The sequence below is a fragment of the Tarenaya hassleriana genome, unplaced genomic scaffold (assembly GCF_000463585.1).
Source record: "Tarenaya hassleriana unplaced genomic scaffold, ASM46358v1 Cleome93, whole genome shotgun sequence".
Taxonomy (NCBI): domain Eukaryota; kingdom Viridiplantae; phylum Streptophyta; class Magnoliopsida; order Brassicales; family Cleomaceae; genus Tarenaya; species Tarenaya hassleriana.
Window position 1 is genome coordinate 211103 of NW_010971683.1, and position 7894 is coordinate 218996.

General features: G+C 37.6%; 1 long non-coding RNA gene across 1 annotated transcript; it reads right to left on the reverse strand.

Moving 5' to 3' along the window:
- Nucleotides 1-5104: 5104 nt before the first annotated feature.
- On the reverse strand, nucleotides 5105-7641 carry LOC104804693. The gene is made up of 3 exons (XR_770379.1): nucleotides 7585-7641; nucleotides 7403-7484; nucleotides 5105-5162 (listed from the first exon to the last, which is right to left on the reverse strand). It is a non-coding gene; the product is annotated as an uncharacterized LOC104804693 (long non-coding RNA).
- Between the last annotated feature and the right edge of the window lie 253 nt (nucleotides 7642-7894).

The following is a 7894-nucleotide window of genomic DNA, read 5'->3' on the forward strand; positions in this document are numbered from 1 at the left end:
AACGGATGCCGGTTGGAAATCCGTTGGAAAATTCCAACGGAAAAATTCGTTGAAATTCCGTTGAAAATTCCAACGGTTTTCCAACGGACACCGATTTCTAACAACGAAATTCCAACGGATAAATCCGTTGGAAATCCGTTGGAAACGTTAATTTCCAACGGAAATTTGGCCATTTCCAACGGATTTACCCGTTGGAAATGACCATTTTTTTTGTGGTGGTGGTCTCATGTCTGTCTTGCCATCCTCACCCGAGTCGTTTGATTCCTCTTATATCTCCTCCGAGCCACCTATTTCTCGTGTCACCCCATACTCTCCGCCGACCCGCCTTGCCTCCTTTGGTGATCCTCCGGGTCATGCTCCTTCACCCTCGGCAGTTGATGATGCTTTCCCGTCACCGATGACTGATACCGGAGGCTCTTCCATGGCTCCATCCTCATTACCATCTACGATGGAATCAGCTATCTTGGTTCCTTCTCCCTCACGCAACCGGCATCCCATGACTACGAGGGGTAAGAATAACATTGTGAAGCCAATTCGTAAGTTGACTCTAGTTGCTTCTCTTGCGGATTCTCTCAGGGAACCGACATGTCTCAAGCTTTGACGGATTCTCGCTGGAGACAAGCCATGAGTGATGAGTTCGATGCTTTAGTTCGTAATGGTACTTGGGAGCTTGTTCCGTCTGTAGGTGTTTCGAACACGGTTGGTTGCAAGTGGGTTTTTCGGATCAAGAAAAACCCTGATAGGTCTATTGACCGTTTCAAGGCTCGTCTAGTTGCGAAGGGGTTTAACCAACGTCCCGGAGTTGATTTTCAAGAGACTTTCAGTCCGGTTGTCAAGCCCACTACAATTCGTGTTGTGCTGAGTCTTGCCGTCTCCAAAGGTTGGCATATTCGTCAGCTTGATGTCAACAATGCCTTCCTTCAGGGTCACTTATCTGATGAAGTATATATGTCACAACCTCCGGGTTTCGTTGATAAGGATCGTCCTACATTTGTTTGCAAACTTCGAAAGGCGATCTACGGACTCAAGCAAGCTCCGAGGGCTTGGTATTCTGAACTTCATACTTACCTTCTTGGTGTTGGTTTTGTAAATTCGGTGGCTGATGCATCCCTCTTTATTCTTAAAGACGCTGGTGTTCAACTCTTTATTCTTGTATACGTGGATGACCTCATTGTCATGGGAAGTTGTGAGCGTCGTATTCGGGACTTTCTAGCCGGTATTGCTTCTCAGTTTTCTCTTAAGGACCTTGGAGCCTTGTCATTCTTCTTGGGGATTGAGGCATCTCGTTCGAGCAAGGGTATGTTTCTTTGCCAACGCAAGTATGTTAATGATCTTTTAGCTCGGACCAACATGCATGACGCCAAACCGGTAACGACCCCTATGACTTCTACCTCTCGTCTCACCCCTAACTCGGGCTCGCCGTTGTCGGACCCCTCGGAGTTCAGAATGGTTGTTGGCAGCTTGCAATATTTGTCTCTTACTCGGCCAGATATCAGTTTTGCCGTCAACAAGCTTTCTCAATTCATGCATTGTCCGACTGATGAACACTGGGCAGCCGCCAAACGAGTTCTTCGTTTTCTTGTCGGATCTCGGTCGACGGGCATTTTCTTCTCCTCCGACAATACCCCGACACTTCATGCGTTCAGTGACTCGGATTGGGCCGGCGACCCTAGTGACTTCAAATCCACTGGTGCTTCATAGTTTATCTTGGTCGTCATCCGATCTCGTGGTCATCCAAGAAGCTTTTGGGTTTATCTAGGTCCTCCACTGAAGCCGAGTACCGCTCGATTGCCAACACGTCGGCAGAGTTACGTTGGCTTTCTTCTCTTCTCCATGAACTTGGCTACTCTTTGCCCTCAGTCCCGACTATCTTCTGTGATAATATAGGCGCTACATATCTTTGTGCGAATCCTGTCTTTCACTCTCGCATGAAGCATCTTGCGTTGGACTATCACTTTGTTCGCAGCCAAGTGAATGATGGCTCTCTTCGAGTATCTCATGTTAGTTCTAAGGATCAACTTGCTGACATCTTGACCAAGCCGCTTCCACGTTCATCCTTTCGTGATCTTTCCGTCAAGATTGGCGTTTCTTCCGAACCTCCAACTTGAGGGGGCGTATTAGAGATATCCTCAATATCTTGTATATATTTGATATCTCCTTAAGTTAGGGAAGTTGTTGTAACTATATTTGATATACTCGTGTATATATACTGATGAAGAATAATAATAAAAGTAAGCCTTCCAAATACCTTATACTTTACCATTTTTAAATGTATTTATTATCCTTCGTATACATCAACGAATAACTCTAATAACTAACACAAACTTTGCATTCTTTGACTCACACATTTGACTACATATGTTTTGGAAATGAATTTCAATGGTGGTATTACGTTAAATGAGCTGCTCACTCTATTTCACACAAGATAAAATAATGGTCCGATGATCATTTGTCTCGCTCATCTCTTCCATGTAATCTTTGCCTCCGAAGGTTTGCCTTCTTTCCATGTTTTCTTGCCTATATATCACTGCTGTATGCATCTATATATATACATATATACACATATGTCATACACGTTCAGTTTTTCTTTGATTTAAAATGTTTTCCATTTATCATGTTTTTAATATATGATTAGAAGGTTTATTCTGGTTTGAATTTGATAACAATGAATCAACCAGCCAAATATATTAAATATATACTTATTTTGGAATTCCCTAGATTCCGGTCATGTTGAAATATTGTCTCATTGAATTGTAGGAATTTGTCGTTGCTTGCTATTCACTGTCATTTTGGATCGTCACCAAGTTTTGTTATCTAACGGTTAACTCAATTGGTAAGTATCTGAATTCAATTACTTAGACCAATATTATTATAAATCCCTGGAATCAACCTCCAAGGTTTGTTTTCTTTCAATTTATTTAATTACTTTTTACAAAAAAATATATGATAGTTGTGGGATAAATTTGGGTTTCATATGTGTTTTAAGTTTTTTTTTTTAAAAAGAGTGTAATGTGGTAGTTGATTTGGAAAAATATCTGAAGTGGTCGTATATATCAGCAAAATTGTTAAGAAAATCGATCGAATTCCACGTGGTTCCTGTTTGGATGGAAAATTCAATTGATTTTGTAAATTCGTGTAGACATTTGACAACAAATTGAAAGTAAATGTAGATATTTGTAATATTAAAAATTGTAAGACAACGTCACATTTTTCCAAAAAAAAATGTAGAAGAATATCATTTTCCCAATATATATTTACTTTCTAATTACAGTTACACAATATTGAGATCCAATTTCTTCGAACTGCAGAAAATTTTCATCACTTGCTATACACTATCAATTTTGATTGTCAAAAACTTTCTCATTTAAAAGTTAACTCAGATTTGTATTTATCCAAATTCAATTATTTCCGGCCAATATTATTATGAATATACTAAAACACCTTATTGTAACATTGTAAGCTTTTGCAATGTCTAAGTTTCCTAGCGAGGGCAAAACTTTAGTTCGTGTTATATATATATAAGTATTTAAAATCGAAACAATGAAAAGAGGGAAAATTAATATAGGTATTTATTGATTATTCTACCACAAATACCATGTCCAATTCAGTAAATATATATATATCCTTAATCAAGCCAAGCATTATATATAATTCTAGGTCCATTTACTTTTATATTTTCATTTTATTTATGCTAATATTTATGTTCCATTTATTTAACAGGACAACAAACAACTTTGTCAAAAGTTCGACCGTTTTCCTCCGAGAATAGTGTATCTTACTCTCTCTATCGCAACTGGATTTTATTCAAAAATCATTCAACCATGAAGGTACATTTGCATTGAGCATCTCCTCCTTTAATGTAATCTATCATCTTACCATCTGAATAATTTTAACATTTATCTTTCTTACGTTACCCAAATAACCCCAGTGGCTTCAAAATCACTTCCGTCAACCATTACTACAGAAAACGCCCTTTACCCAAGTAAAGGTATTATTTCAAATAAAAAACAAAAAAGCATGAGAGTTTTGAAGTTGAGAATTCATTATCTTAAGTTTAGACTCACAAGTAAATAACCTCATTATTTTAATATTTCAATTGAATTTTTAAGGAGTTGAAGCATCAGAGGCTAGAAAAAGAAGACGAGAGATAATGTATGGAAAACAAATTGCAAAGGGTGAAACAAGAAGCAATTCTCGAAAGTGTAATAAAAAAAAAATGAATACTACGACAAAAATCTCCATTACGGTATGAATACTACGACAAAAATCTCCATTACAATTGTAAACAAATTTAACATTTGTTCAAACATAGATATCTATTAATTGTTTTTTTCCAAGTTAATAAGGTTACTCATAAAAAATCTAGGTCCAAACATAGGTCTCTACTCTAAATTATTGGTATTTATGATGATTTTAAACTTAAACACACAATTACATAGGTATCTCATATTCACAGCAAATCACCAAACAAAATATCCAACAAATTCTAATGCATTTTATTTATTTCAAAATTTAAGAAAACTAAGGATAGAAGACCATAGTTATTTTTATTGTATAGAAGATAAATAGACATGCTTAATGTAACATATGTTAAAAAAGACTCCCAAACTTATTCAAATATGATAAACTTGAAGATTTAGATATTAATAAATAAAAATTAGATATACATTAATTATGCATCATATAAAGATATATATATAACAACAATTTATTTCAATGTTTCAGCGAGAACAAAGGAGATTAATCTCCTAAATTATCATTTCTGTGATGTATTGGTTTGGAGAGTGGAATCCAAAAAAAAGAATTCGGCAACAGGACAATTGTTGTAAACGCCCGAAACCCGTATCCCGCAATACGAGTTGTGTCACATGGACAACTAAAATAAAACCCAATTTCCAAAAATCCGCGGGAATTTAAAACTTTTCTTTCCAGAGTTGAGCGGAGAAAACATTCATACACATATATGATACGTTATTCTGGAGATAATTATACATAGTCGAGTGGTAGTGATAAAATTATTACAAACCGCGAAAGTCTACCACCGATATAATACAAACCGTTTCCCAATTATAAATGTATCAAAATACGTAATTATACATGATCGGTAGAGGTGCATTGCCCAGGTCTCCGATGTCCGCTCCTCGGCTACTGCTGCTCACGACCTGAAACGTTGCGTAATAACGTCCTAAGCTAATTGCTTAGAGAGTGAACTCGGGCGTAACCCGGAGTTCTATTCTCATGGTGCCAGGGAAAGCACATATATATATATATATATATATATATTAATATTCTAATAAACTGGAATCGAAAACATGGAATCATGATAAGCATGTAGCAATCACAATCAAGTCTGTACGACAAGTCGCAGGACAGAGTCCGTCAAATCGTCTCTACGCGCACCATGCGTAGGTAATGTACTCCCCATGTGCGTAGCACAACCACCTCTCTCCTCGGAATCCATCTACTCCGCAACCACTCGGATCCGGTATAAATATATTTTTCTCCGCCCAAACACATCACCCCACCCTAGCATCGATGTCACCTCTCGATGCTAGACGTGTCACCCTACTCCGGCATTGATGTCACCTCTCAATACCGGAGTTCGCCAGACGTCGGCTACTACCGACGTCATCGACTATAACGGGAGAGCCCATCGCTGCAACTCCCCCTCGCTGACCATCCACCACGGAAATACTTGTCAGGTTCGTGCCCGAACCTGGCAGAGTAAGTCCGTACCACCTCCTGGGGAGACCCCAGTCTACCCGAATCTCAGGTATGTGTGATGCCTCATCTTCGGGATACTCATACCCCGGGGGTCCGCTCCGTCGCTAACGGAAACGTTGGCGCGGTTCCAAGAACCGTGTGTTCCTCATCACGCAATAGTACCGACTATAATCGGCTATCTACGCAAGTCATCGGTGTGCCCATAACCGTCCTATCTTTCGGACGTTGACGCGATCATATCATTGTCACATTCACAATCATATCCCATATGGGTGACATCCGACCAGGATCGGATGGCTCATGGGACGCAATCTCGAAAACATCGTGTATTCAATCACAAACGCCCGGTACTACAATCATGCGCTAAACGTTAATCCGAACCCTTTCGAATTAACGTTAACTTCATGCCAGCTACCCCAGTCACACGCATTTATATAGTTTATTTACTATACATGCATTTCCGCTTGCGTAGTCTTTTATATTTATTTATATATTTTTTTGAGTCTTTCCATTCATATTACCGAATTGTACCCCTGGTATGACCTATCTGGTCTCGGTCCGCCGGATAACCAGTTCGGTTCATTCCGTGGTTTTTAACCTTACCTGTCATTTACTTTGGGTCCAGACTACGTGGGGTCCGGTCTGGCCCGTATTTTCGGTAATTTTTCACTTTTCGCCAAATTTGCACCAGCACACATGATTTGTTACGGGTAATTCACAAAAATTATTATTTCAGTTAGAACATGAATCAACCATCAATCAATCATGAAACACTCAAAACCCAAAACCCCATGTCAATAGACTTCCGAATTAAACTCGAATTCACTCACCTCGGGTTTATGCTTGTAGGCTACGGGTAGTGGATATCGATTGGATGATAGGTAGGGAACTTCCTAGAGAACCTCTGGGTCTGTAGAAGTTAAATTGAGTATTAAAATTTTTTGCTTCGGGCGGTCGTCCCCAAATCTTTTTTTTTCATTTATATTTAATTTGTTCAAATTAGGTTTCGGTCCGTCCAGATTACCAAGTCGGGTTGTCCCGTAGTTTCGCATTTTACTTTTAGATTTGGTTTGGTCTGAACTATATCTGTTTCGATCCAGACCGTGTTCGAATTCATTTTATTTTAATTAGCTTTGATCAGAATTATTAAGGCCGGTCCATTCAGACCGATTTATTATTATTATTATTATTATTATTATTATTATTATTATTTGATTATTATTATGATCATCATCATCGTCATTATTATTATTATTATTATTATTATTATAATAATATCATCCTTGTCGTTATTAATATTATTATTATCATTATCATCATTAGCATTATTATTATTATTATTACTATTATTAATTTCAAAGTATTATTATTATGGTTATTTAGTATTATTATCATTATTATTAATATTACTATTATTTCAAAAATTTATTGTTTATTTATTTTCACATTTTTCATATCTTAGTTCTCAGTTCATTTCAGACCGAAATTAATTTGGTCCGATACGAATCTCGTGATTCCATAAAAACATTCAAAACTCATCAAAATTCAACATGTTAAAACCTAAAATTCACAAAATTCATTCCATAATATAAATCAAACATCAATTTAATGAAAACATGTTGAAATCACCAAGAATCAAAGAAAATTGAAATTTTCGAATTGAACTCGATTCACTCACCGTTGAGTTCCTTTGTCTCTTAGAGGGTCGTGGGTTATTTTTGATTGAGTCTTTCTTCACCCGACTCCATTCGTGATAATAACTAGAGGGAGTTTCAGATGAAGAAAGTAGATTTCTTATGAGAGAGTTACAGAGATTAAACGATAATGAGAAGGAAAAGAAGAGGAAGGATATTTTCTTACCGTTCTCTGATCAAGTGCTTGGTTGTGAGCTTCTGCTGGAGCAAGAGTTAGAGGGAGAGAGCGCGGGGAAATTAAGAAGGACAAGAAGAGGTAAGGCATATAAAAAGAAGAAGGAGATGTCGTTGATTGATGGGTGAGTAGCATAGGGGGTGGGGCACGAGAGTGGATGAAGGAAACATGGAGACATGTTTTCCCCCTTTTTTTGCTTTCTTTATTTGTTTTTTTTTTTTTAACGTTTTATGGGATGTTACAATTGTTTTTCACAATATGTTGCCAGCAAGGTCGTGTTAAGCTTCCACAATAGCGAGAA